The sequence below is a fragment of the Schistocerca piceifrons genome, chromosome 5 (assembly GCF_021461385.2).
Source record: "Schistocerca piceifrons isolate TAMUIC-IGC-003096 chromosome 5, iqSchPice1.1, whole genome shotgun sequence".
Classification (NCBI taxonomy): domain Eukaryota; kingdom Metazoa; phylum Arthropoda; class Insecta; order Orthoptera; family Acrididae; genus Schistocerca; species Schistocerca piceifrons.
The window spans coordinates 359,023,725-359,037,464 of record NC_060142.1 but is presented as its reverse complement, the minus strand read 5'-3'; positions in this window follow the sequence as shown (position 1 = coordinate 359,037,464).

Below are 13,740 nucleotides of genomic sequence, written 5' to 3'. Positions count from 1 at the left end.
TGAAGACCACAACAACAACAACAACAACAACAACAACAACCCCATATGACTATACTTTTGACAATAAGCATAGGTGTGATGCTGAGTCTAATGCTTTTTGGAAATAAGAAACACTGCATCTACCTGGTTGCCTTGATCCAAAGCTTTCAGTATGTCATGTGAGAAAATTGCAAGCTGGATTTCACATAATCAATGTTTTTGAAATCCATGCTGGCTGGCATTGAGGAGGTCATTCTGTTCAATATACCTCATTATGTTTGAGCTCAGAATATGTTCTAAGATGCTACAACAAAATGATATTAAGTATATTGAATGATAGTTTTGTGGTCACTTCTACTACCCTACAGGTGTGACCTGTGCCTTTTTTCAAGAACTGAGCAAGGTTTTCTGTACAAGGGATATATGATAGATTATAGTTAAAAGAAGGGCCAACTCAGCTGCAGACTCAGTATAGAATTTGACAGGGATTCATCTGGGTCTGGAGCTTTGTTCAGTTTTAACAATTTCAGCCATTTCTCAACACCGCTGACACTAAAACTTAATTCATTCATCTTCTCAGTGGTACGAGGATTAAATTGGGGCAAGTCTCCTGGGTTTTCCTTTGTAAAGGAACATTTGAAAATGTCAGCTTTTGCTTTGCTACTCTCAGTTTTGGTTCCTGTCTCATTTGCTAGGGACTGGACACTAACTTTGGTGTCACTAACAGCCTTCACATATATACAGAATTTCTTTGGATTTTGTGAAATGTTATTTGACAATATTCTGTTATGGTAGTCATTTGGTATCTCTCAATTTATAGCCCTATGCTTTGTTTTACACCTACCATGCAGTAATTTCTGTTTCTTGAGAAGTTTCTTTACAGTGTCTGTACTCAATGGAGGTTCCCTCCCATTATGAACTCTTCTCTAGGTACATATCTATCCAGCGCATGGTCAATTATTCCATTAAACCTGAGTTAGAGTTCCTCTACATGCTCCTGACCTGTGCTGAAAATTTCACGTTCCTCACTGAAATATGAAACTATCTATTAGTTTACTGCACATATATGTCTGTCAACTTATTTTAGATGTCCTTTGTACTTTGGTAATCATTGCTGCATTATGGTCACTGATACCGGTTTCGACATGGATGTCCTCAAAGATGTCAGGTCTTCTTCTTCTTCTTCTTCTTCTTTTTTTTTTTTTTTTTTTTTTTTTTTTTTTTTTTTTTTTTTTTTTTTTTTTTTTTTTTTTTTGCCATTAGATCCAATATATTTCCATCATGAGTGGGGTTCCTAACTATCTGTTCAAGGTAATTTTCAGAGTTTCACAGGATATGTTATCACACCCACCACTAACAAAACTATATTTTTCTCAATTAATTGTTGAATGATTAAAGTCTCCACCAATGATTACGGTATGACTGGGGAATTTACATACAAGTGAACTGAGGTTTTCCCTAAAGTTTTTGGTTACATCAGGAGACATCTGATGGGCAATGGAGTGATTTGATTATCATTTTATGCCCACCGCTGATACCGAGTCTTGCTCAAACAATCTCAAACACACCTTATTCACAGGCAACTTATGTATCACGTCAGATAGGCCACATTTCATACTAATTGATGAAAAGTCATTGAGTAAAACAGAAGCAATAATTGGCATTCCCAAAGGAAGTGTTATAGGCCCACTACTTTTTCTGATCTACATGAAAGACATAGGAGACAATCTGAGAAGCCCTCTTAAACTGTATGCAGATGATGCTGTCATTTACTGTCTTGTAAAGTCATCAGATGATCAAAACCAATTGCAAAACGATTTAGGCAAGATATCTGTATGGTGCAAAAACAGGCAGTTGACAATAAATAACAAAAAGTGTGAAGTCATCCACATGAGCACTAAAGGAAATCCACAAAATTTTGGTTACATGATAAGTCACCAAAATCTAAAGACTGTAAATTCAATTAAATACTTAGGAATCAGAATTATGAATAATTTAAATTGAAACAACCACATAAACAATGCTGCGAGGAAAGCAAACCAAAGACTATGATTTATACGCAGACCACTCAGAAAGTGCTCAGGTCTACAAAAGAGACTGCTTTCAGCACACTTTTCCACCCTCTCCTGGGGTACTGATGTGTGTTGTTGGATCCATGTCAGATGGGACTGACAGAGGACACCGAAAAAGCGTATTACCATTAAATCAGGGAGAGAGTGCCACAGATATGATACATGAATTGCAGTGGCAATCATTAAAGGAAAGGCATTTTTCATTGTGGCATGATATTCTCATGAAATTTCAATCACCAACTTTCTCATATGATTGTGAAAATATTTTGTTGGCGCCCATCTACATTGGGAGACGTAATAACTACAACAAAATAAGAGAAATCACAGAATATTTATTAATTAATTATAGCTGTCAACACAATTAGACATTATCCACATGAGATTAGAAGCTGAACAGTGTTGATGTATTTGGTTACTCATGTGATTTTTATACTATAATTTGTTACCAATTTAAACTGTTGTGACTTGGCAAGACAGCCAAGCCACTAGGAGGCGAAGCCGAAAGGCACGCGCTTAAGCTCATGCAGGCTGGCGTGAGGTCTGGAACAGTTAAAGGATTTGAGTCTAGCAAATAAAGTACGTAGCTGTTGGAATACTTAACTTTAATCCATAATTGGTGAACATTGGTCTGACGGTACATGCATCACAAGATAAATAGCAATTGATAATGGCGCCTTGCTAGGTCGTAGCAAATGACGTAGCTGAAGGCTATGCTAACTATCGTCTCGGCAAATGAGAGCGTAATTTGTCAGTGAACCATTGCTAGCAAAGTCGGCTGTACAACTGGGGCGAGTGCTAGGACGTCTCTCTAGACCTGCCGTGTGGCGGCGCTCGGTCTGCAATCACTGACAGTGGCGACATGCGGGTCCGACGTATACTACCGGACAGCGGCCGATTTAAAGGCTACCACCTAGCAAGTGTGGTGTCTGGCGGTGACACCACATAAACACCAATGAAATCTGTAAGTTTTGGTTTAGCTAACAACCATTCTTAACTGTTTCTTAGACTGTATTGTCTCTTGTATATCTTCCTTTAGATACAACTGTTATTATGGTCAGGTAATGTTGGGAGTTGGTGAGACCAGTAAAAATAGCAGTTTTTGACAACTTGTAACTTCTTTGGTAGGTCATAAATGAATGTAGCTCAAATAGTGAAACATGAGAGGTCCCATTTTAACTGTTTCCTCATTCTGAGCTTGTCTTATATTTGTGGAGCATTTATTATTTACATAAGATGACAAATGTGTAACTATGTCTACAATAAAAACAATACTACTTTGATTTCACTAGTTAAGTTTTGCGATCAACAGAACCAATGTTCTACTACTGATTATAACACACTTAATGAAAATACAGGACTGTCCATTAAGCTGCAACATCAGGAAGTATACCAAATAACAAAATAATGAGAAGAATACATGATTAAATTTGTAGGTCACGTCTTATATAAATGAAAGATAACGCCATAGCTTCATTGAACATAGGACACAGCCACCATCCTTCACACATCAAAAGTAGACAATGGCTTTGTCTCAATTATCAGCTATCATGATATCTGTACACAGCACTCCACATCATCATGCCAGGTGCTGTGCCCATATGATTATGATGAATACAATCTGAAAAGACTGTACTCCTTGGAGGCTCCAAACAAAACTACATACATTGTAAGGCTGTATACAGAAACTAGACTTTGAAAAGTGTCACACTTGTGTCCAGTGGTGTCTGTGGATGCACTACTGTCTCTGTTGGCAAAACTGAGGGAAGTCGCAACGATAGTCACTGTGTTAACAGTTGATGGTGGACCAGCATTGTTAGCCCTTGTGAATAGTTCTCTTGCTGGAAACAAGCTTTATTTTCTGACTGAAGGTACACGATGTGGCTGTATTATCCTGAACAGCTGAGTAAATAGTATGTCTGTCCTCTTGGGCAGATGGGACCATTATAAGACCCAGCACAACGTTGGTATTACCCTTCAGATCCCATCAATTCCATGTCTACATGACAGGCATTGATTTCTGAATTACAAAACCACTGCATAATCTTTTTATATGCAGAATGTAGAGGGCATTACTTCTACATACTTTGTGCATTTGTGCTGAAATATTTCCAACCATGGTACAGTATTTACCAGTGTACTATCTTTGACCTCCCACTCTGTATCTCCCCCTTTATCTTTGCCTCCTCTTGTTCTCACATAAAGTTTGCCTCTCTTATTCTGTGGTCTAAATGACCTATTCATCCTTCTCAGTCAAATAAATTTATTCCTCTTTCCTTTTTAATAAAGGACGTAACAGATCCAAAAGCTAGGAACAGAATGTTCCTCCTTTCAGTGTGACTATCTGCAATACTAGAATTTTTCTTCATTCAAAATTTACATTTGTTGGCCAGCATTTTGAGTTAACACTGTTCAATTGCAATGACAGATGAAACTGTCTAGGTGCAGTAGCAAGACAAGATTTCAGTACTTTTGAAGGCATAATATATAAGCAGATGTATGAGTACCTAGAACTAAATGGTATGTTAAGTGCATCACAGTTTGGTTACAGAAAAGGAAGGTCAGCTATACATGCCATAGAGCTCTTAGTCAGAGACACTCTAGCAGCATTTGAGGACCATGCGCACGCACAGGTAACCTTATGTGATCTGAGCAAAGCTTTTGACCGTGTTGACCACTCACTTCTGCTCTCTAAACTTGAGTACTATGGAATATGTGATAAAAGTTTAAAACTCATCAAATCATACCTCAATAAAAGGAACCAGGTGGTGAGTTCAGGAAGTCATCTGTCAAACATACTCGAGGTTCAACATAGAGTGCCACAGGGATCTAAATTGGGACCACTTCTTTTCCTTGTACACATAAATGACTTACCAGGAAATATAGATGTAAAGACATATGTATGCAGATGACACAACTTTTCTATCTGTAAACCATGTACTTGATAACCTTGTAAGTGATATGAAATTGGCAAAAGAAAATGCAACATCATGGTTTAATGCCAATGGTCTGCTATTAAATGAGGAAAAGACCCAGAATATGTGGTTCAGTCTATCAAAGACTACAAAAATAGAAAAACAAAAGGCAAAGTTTTTAGGTATTGTACTTGACAACAGTCTAACATGGAACTCTCATGTTGATCACATAGTGGTTAGGTTGTCAAGAGTTATATATTTGTTGAAGAGACTGATGTGTTGTGTGACATTTGAGTACGTAAGGACAGCGTACTTTGCCTTTTTTCAATCTGTTTTAAGGTATGGGTTAATACTCTGGGGAAACAGCAGAAAAATAAATGAAATTATGGTGATCCAGAAGAAAGCAATCAGAGTAATGGCTAAGGTAGATAATAGAACACATTGTAAACCATTGTTCACTAAATATAGAATTTTAACAGTAATTAATTTATATATTCTTGACAGTGTTAACTACATTCTTGCTGAACTACCTAATTTAAGTGTAACAAATGAAAGACATGGCTACTATACAAGAACGTGTACTTCTCTGCTGTTGCCACAAAATAGATTAGCTAAAACTAACAATAGTCATAAGTATATGGCAATTAAAATTTATAACAAATTGCCTAAAAATGGGTCAATCAAGCATGACAAATTATTTAAAGGCAATGTTCATAACTTCTTGTTAACTAATCCATTCTATTCATTAGAAGAATTTTTAGAAATGCCCAATATCAACTTAAATATGTAAAATTTTTGTTTTGTAAAATTAATAGGTTAAGTGAACTGACGAAGTCTATTGCATGTAACAATGCTGAATCAAAGTCATAGCTTTGGTTTTCTTTCCATTTCCTTTTCTGTATTCCTTTAGCACTCTCGATTTATCATTGTCACTTTGTTCTCCTTCATTTCTACTACGAAACTGGTACAGTATTTACCAATTAACTATCTCTAATGTCCCTCTCTGGTATCTCCCTCTTTATATTTGTCTCCCCTTCTTCTCACAAGTTGGTCTCTCTTATTCTGTGGTCTAATTGACCCATTCAACCTTCTCAATCAAATAAATTTATTCCTCTTTCCTTTTCAGTAAAGGAAGTAACCGTTCCAAAAGCTAAGAATAGAATGTTCCACCTTTCAATGTGACTATCCACAATACTAGAATTTTGCTTCCTGAAGGGAAATTTTGACCAGTCATATAGTCTCCTTGTAATTATACTTCCGTGATCATTTTTCAGGAGATTGTCTAGGTTCGGAATTAACTGATAAGGTCATCAGTCCCTAAGCTTACTCACTACTTAACCTAAATTATCCTAACGACAAACACACACACACACACACACACACACACACACACACACACACACACACACACCCATGCCTGAGAGAGGACTCGAACCTCCGCCGGGACCAACCCCACAGTCCATGACTGGATTGTCAAGGTATGTGAATAGATTACAATAAGGTGGAACTGCTAATATTTACAGAATTAATACACTGTCAGAATAAAACATAGTTAAGCACATTTAATGAATTTAGCATATACAGAAAACCTAATCTTGACTGTTGTGACCAAGTGTTGTCAAAATTGAAATCCAACAGACATTTTTACTTAAGCTGATCTAACAGTCCCTGTTAAGATATTCATCTATTGAGTAGAAGGAGCAGTCTACGAAGACATCTTTCAAACTCAATTTAAACTGTGCTTTATCTGAAACCAAGTTTTTAATGATTGTGGCAATTCATTGATAATGTGTTTTCCTGAATACTGGACCCCTTTTTGGACCACGGTAAGTGTTTCTGGGTCTTAGGTAGACTGTTCTTATTTGTTGTATTGATACTATTAATTGAGCTATGTTTTCGAAAGAGAGACACATTATTTGAAATAAATATCATTAAGGAATAAACATACTTAGAAGCAGTACCCAGTTCTGTTTACAGGTTTCTACATGACGTTCTTGAATTTGTACCACAGATGAGTCTTGTTATACACTTTTGTACTCTATAAACATTTACACAGTTTGATGAGTTACACCAAAATATGATCCCACACAGTATAATAGAATGAAAGAGGGAAAGTATGTAAGTTTTTTTTTATATATTTGTATATCCCTCACCTGACTGCATTCACATTGTAAATACAGACTTGCTCAGGTGCTTCAGCTATTCTGCAGCATGCCCTTCCCAACTGAATTTATTACTTATTTGTAATACCCAAAATTTAACACTGTTAACCAGTTCTATCTGCATGTCTTCATACATTGTACACATGCTGTAAGGAAATCTCTTACAGGTTCTGAACTGCATATAGTGGGTCTTTTCAAAGTTCAATGATAGCGAATTAGCTTTAAACCATTTATTAATGTCAGTGAAAATCTAATTAGCAGCTATTTCTAAATTCATAATAGACTTCCTATTTATTGCAATGTTTGAATCATTTGAAAATAAAACAAACTTAGCATCTGGCATTGTAACAGATGTCAGGTCATTAATGTACACAAGAAAAAGCAATGGACCCAAGATGGAACCTTGGGGAACACCACATGTAATTAATTCACAATCAGATGAAGTCCGACTGCTTATTCCACTGGTATTTCACAATGACAACCTTTGTTTCCTGTTGGTTAGGTAGGACTCAAACCACTTTGCAGCACTGCTAGGGACACCATGATATTCCAATTCACATGATAATGCTGTGATTCACACAGTCAAAGGCTTCTGACAGGTCACAGAAAATGCCAGTAGCCTCGAATTTGTTATCTAATGAATTATGTACATTCTCACTGTATGTGTAAATAGCCTTCACTATGTCAGAACTCTTTAAGGAACCCAAACTGTGACATGGATAATATATTATTTACACTTAAGATGATGATTCAACACAACCTTCTAAATATTTTTGAAAAAGACAGTGGAAGCAAAATGGCTTTACTTCTCGGCGTAATGTTCCATTGAATGGCATAACTGTCTTAATCAGGTGCTTCAGTGTTGACCTCACGACATTCCTTGCTCCACTGCTGGTACCCAAACAATGAACATTCGCAAGCCGTTACTTACAACAACTCATAAAGATAAATATTATGCATAAAATAGAAACACCCACACAGCTTGGCACATGGAAATATATATTGTATTGTTCTGGACTTTGCTGCTTCTCTTTCATTAGTTTTTGTATGGAGTACAGTATAATATAGAACAACTAGTTAAAAATGATATGGTGGGTACATTCTTTTTGATGATAATTATGGACACATTTTTTATAAATAAATAAGATCAGGCAGCATAAAATTATATTAAAGTTCATATGTAAGCCTGTTTTCTTAAAGTGCTTTATATACACAATATCCCAAAAAGAGCCATAGTTTCTACATCAACTGAAAATTAAATTTTACACAATATATCTCTGCAATCAATAGTCATTACCCAGTTTAAGATGAAAAATTCTTAATATTACTGCAGAGCTGTAGACAGTTTGCAGTACACTCTCATGTACCTAACAGTGTGTGTTGAGAAGTAATGCCTCCAAATATTTTCTCTGTTCTTGATATCAGTGGAGGTATTACATGTCATGCATATTACTTAGTCAACCTTTTCACTTTTCAAGCTGCAACCTTCTACAGCTATAATGTCCCAAACTGTAGTGTGTAACATGGTGGCGTGTAAGGAAGTGCACGAGAAACTGCTCAAAAAACTGAAAGTTGGAATTAAAAGAGTTTGTCCACGCGTGGAGAACCCTCTCTTTCAGCACGACAATAGCAGATCACACACAAGTCCTGTGACATCTGCAACAATTCACCATCTTGGGTTCACTGTCTCTGGCCAGTTCCCACCCCCCCCCCCCCACCCCCCCCCACCCCAAATAGTCCTAACTTGGCCCAAGCTGATTTTCATAATTTTTCAGAACCTAAAGAATGGCTTTGAGGACTCCACTATGATAGGGATGAGATGTGCAAGTAAAGGCAATGTCGTGGATCCATCAACAAAGTCAAACATTTTATAGTAACATTATCAACAAACTGGTCTCTCTTTGGGAGGAATGTGTTTCTCCAGGGTGACTATGTTGAGTAATAAATATGTAGACATCAAGAACAAATATGTAGGATGTTAATCTGCCTGTACAAAGGTATACTGCAATTGGATAAATAAAAAATTTACTCAGCAAATGGAGGCAGGAGAAAACACACATAAAAGAAGGTTACACTCACACGAGCTATCAGAGCCAGTGGCTCCTTCTTCCGGTGGAAGGGTTGAAAGGGAAGGAAGAGGGGTGAAGGAAAAGGACTGGAGAGGTTTAGGAAAAGGGGTACATTTTGGAAAAGTCACCCAGAATCATGGGTCAGGAGAGACTTACTGGATTGAGTGACAAGGAAAGACTGACTGTTGGGGATGGCACCAGACAAGATTTGAAAACCTGAGAGCTTAAAGGTGGGAGACAGGTTAATGTGCAAGATAGAGATTACTGCTAAAACATTGTGCATGAGTTAATAAGAGTGAAAAGCTAAGTGCATTGTATGTAACAAAGGTGGGAGGGGGATGGCAAAAAATAAACAGGTCAGAAAATGAAAGATGACGAAAACTAAAATGGAGTGAAGAAAGGAGTAACTACTGTGAAGACATGCTGAGGCAGAAGATATTAACATATATTAAGGCCAGGTGAGTGGCAAGAACCAAAGACATTTTGTGGTGCTAGTTCCCGCTTGTGGAGTTCTGAGAAAGTGGTGTCTGGGGGAAGAATCCAAATGGGGCATGTGGTAAAACAGCACTGAGGTCACGGCTGTCCTGTAACATAGTTGCAGAGAATGCTCTGCTAAATAACCTAGTATACACCCTCTTCCCATGCCCATTCATTCTCATTGACAATTTGGTGGTAGTCATGGCGATGTAGAAGGCCAAACAGTGTTTGCATAACAGCTGGTATATGACATGTCGTTTTTCAGATGGTTCTCCCTTTGATAGTATATGTTTTGGCAGTTACAGGACTGTTGTAGATGGTGGTAAGAGGGTGCATAGGGCAAGTCTTGCAGTGGGGATGGTCACAGGGCTAAGAACCATAGGGTAGGGAGATGGGTGCAATAAGGAGCCTAGAGTCTGACAAGGATACTGCACAGTTTTGGAGGGCAATGAAAAGCTATTCTAGGTGTGGTGGGCAAAATCTCAAACAGAATGGATCTCATTTCAGAGCATAGTTTTAGGTAGTCATAGCCTTGTTAAAGAAGCTGATTAAATACATTCAAGACAAGGATACTTAGTGACAAGTGGTGTGCTCCAAAGCTGTTTTCTGGAAGGATCAGCAATACCAGGATTGGATGTGATGGCCCAGGAAATCTACTTTTGAACTAGGCTGGTGGGGTAATTTTTTTGGGTTAACGCTGAGGTGAAAATGGTGGTGTATTGTTGTAAAGAGTCTGCGTCCAAACAAATAGTGTATGTTTGCCTCGAATGCCACGGTTGCATGGGAGGAAACGTTTGACTAGGAAAGGATGCAACTGTCAAAATGTAAGTAATGTTTTTGGTTAGTAAGATTAATGTGGACAGAAGTGTGTAGCTGGCCTTCAGTGAGGATGAGGTCAACATCAAGGAAAGTGACATGGGATTCAGAATAGGATACTGTGAAATTTAACTGGGAGAAGGTATTTAGAGATTCCAGGAATCATCAATGTATCTACACTAAATGAGGGGCTGAAGGCTTATGGATCGCAGGAAAGCCCCCTCCAAGTGACCCATGAAAAGGCTGGCATCCTAGTTCCAATGGCCATACCTCTGATCTGTTTGTATTTCTGCCTATCATAGGTGAAGTTGTTGTCAGTAAGTATAAAGTTAATTAAGGTGTGCAAGAAGAAAGTCATAGTTTGCAGTCAGTTGAGTGCTGGCTGAGGAAATGTTCAGCAGCAGATAGATCTCATATATGGGAAATGTTGAGATACAGGGAGGTGACATCAACAATGACAAGCAAGGTGTGTGGTGGGAGTGGGACGGGCATAGATTTCAGATGAGCTAGGAAATGGTTGGTGTCCTTAATATCGGAGGCAGGCCTTTGTACTATGGGTTGCAAGTGCTGATCAACTAAGGCAGATATACGTTCAACAAGTGCTTTGAAGCCAGCAGTTATAGGAGGTGGTTGGTTGGTTTGTGGGACTGAAGGGACCAGACTGCTAGGGCCATTGGTCCCTTTTTCGAGCTATAGGACAGCCAGGATGATTGGTTTGTGGATCTTAGGAAGAAGGTAAAAGGTTGGGGTGCACAACTTGGGTGGGGTGAGAAGTTCTATGGATTGAAGCGTTAGTCCTTGTGAGAGGCCTGAGGTATTAAGAATGGACTGCAAGAGGAACTGCAGATCAACCTGGTTTAAACATCTTTGCCATATGGATTCATGGTGAGGCTGACCTATGAAAATTCCTGAAATCTCCAAATACTTTCTCCCAATTAAATTTCACATGGTCCTATTTTGAATCCCACGCCACTTTCCTTGATGACTCACCGAAGGATAGCTACACTCTACCGTCCATATTAAACCTACTAACAAACTACAGTACTTACATTTTGACAGTTGCCATCATTTTCTTGTCAAATGTTCTCTCCCATGTGGCCTTGGCACTTGAGGCAAACATATTTGTTCAGATTCAGAATCTTTACAGCAAATCACCACTACTCTCATCTCAGCCTTCGCTGGACATAATTACCTGACCAGGCTGGTTCAAAAATAGATTTCCTAGACCATTACATTCAATCCTGGTACTTCTGATCCCTATAAAAAAAACAACTTTGGATCACATCAATTGTTACTCAATATTGTCTTGGTATGGCTGTATTAACCAGCTACTTCGACAAGGCCATGATTTCCTAGAATCATGCGCTGAAATAAGATACATTCTGTCTGAGATTTTGCCCTCCCAATCTCTGTAGTAGCCTTGTCAGACCCTATGCTCCTTCTGCACCCATCTCCATACTCTATGGCTCCTACCCCTGTGACTATCCCTGCTGCAAGACTTTCCCTATGCACCCTCTTACCACCACCTATACCAGTCCTGTAACTGGCAAAACATATAAAAACATATAATATCAAAGGGAGAGTCACCTGTGGAACATCACATGTCTAATACCAGCTGTTACGTAAACACTGTTCAGCCTTTTACATCGGGAAGATTACCACCAAGTTATCAGATAGGATGAATGGGCACTGGCACAGCATGTATACCGGCAAACACAATATCCTGTTGTAGAGCACGCTCTACATGATAGTCATGACCTCGGTGCTGTTTCACCACATGCCCCATCTGCATTCTTCCCCCAGACACCACATTCTCAGAACTCCACAAGTGGGAACTAGTGCTACAAAACATCTTTGGCTCTCGTCATCCACCTGGCCTTAATTTATGTTAATTTCTTTTGCCTCAGCATTTCTTCACAGTAGCTACTCCTTTCTTCATTCTGTTTTAGTTTTCTTTATCTTTCATTCTCTGACCTGTCTATTTTTCACCAACCCCCTCCTACCTATGTTATGTACAATGTCCTTAGATTTTCACTCTTAATAACTCATACACAATATTTTAGCAGTAGTCTCTGTCTTACATACTACACTGTCCTCCAGCTTTAAGCTAGCAGGTTTTCAAATCTCACCCAGTGTAGTCCCCAACAATCAGTCTTTCTGTCTTGTCACCCCTGAACCACAGTTCTGGGTGGCTTTTCTGAAATCTGCCCCTTTTCTGAAACCTCTCCAGTCCTTTCTCTCACCCCTCTTTCTTCTCCTTCAGTCCTTCTGGCAGATATGGGAGCCACTGGCTCTGAAAGCTTTCTTAAATATAACCTCCTTTTATGTATGTGTTCTCCATTTAATTACATTATATTGTCAAAAATTGATAATTTTTGTGGTTATATACGCTGGTATTTGTAATAAAGATTGTTTCACCAGTAAATATTGAACTTCACTGACCACCCTGGCTCCAGATTTGGACTTGATTGTGGTTTAGATGTGACATTGTTTGGTTAAGACAGCATGTACATCAAAACATTTTCATCATCAAGGGTTCAGTTAGGCAATATAAGAGCTGTCATCAACAAAAACAGGACCCTGAATACAATAAGTACACCATTACTAAGATTTGTACATTCAGGAGACAGATAGATTCCAAAACAGCAGAAAGTCAGCTGCACATCAGGCATCCATCAATGATTTCTGGATATGCTGCTCAAGTGTTTGGTAAATATGTACTTTACTTGAATGACACAGACCAGCAATGGTTCAAGAACAATGAAGAGGAGCTCAATAGCTGGAACAAATTCCAGGCCAAACTGAAGAAAACATTTGGTGGTAATCAACAGCAAGTCCACTTAGTGCCAGAACAATTTAAGTAAAGGCCCTAACATCAAAGAGGAATGACGCAGTCATACATAAAGAATGTTGTGGTCCTATACAATGCCATGAATCCCAACATAACAGAAGCCAAAAAATTTCACACTTGATGAATGGACTTGCTGAAGACATGTACTGAGCTCTTCCGGTAAAGGCTGTCATGAGAGAAGAATTTATGAAGTGATGTCAGCAAATTGAGGAAATACCACAGAAAGAGTTGGACAAAAGAGGTATGAATGTAGTCCCCAGGCAGTTGTGGAAGGCTATCAGGGGCTCGCCTCTCTCTTATGCCATTCTGACTGTGTGTTTCAAGTGTGGACGCTCTGAACACACTGTACACTGCTGCCAAGAAAGAAGACAAGTATTTTATTACTACACCATCGCAACACAT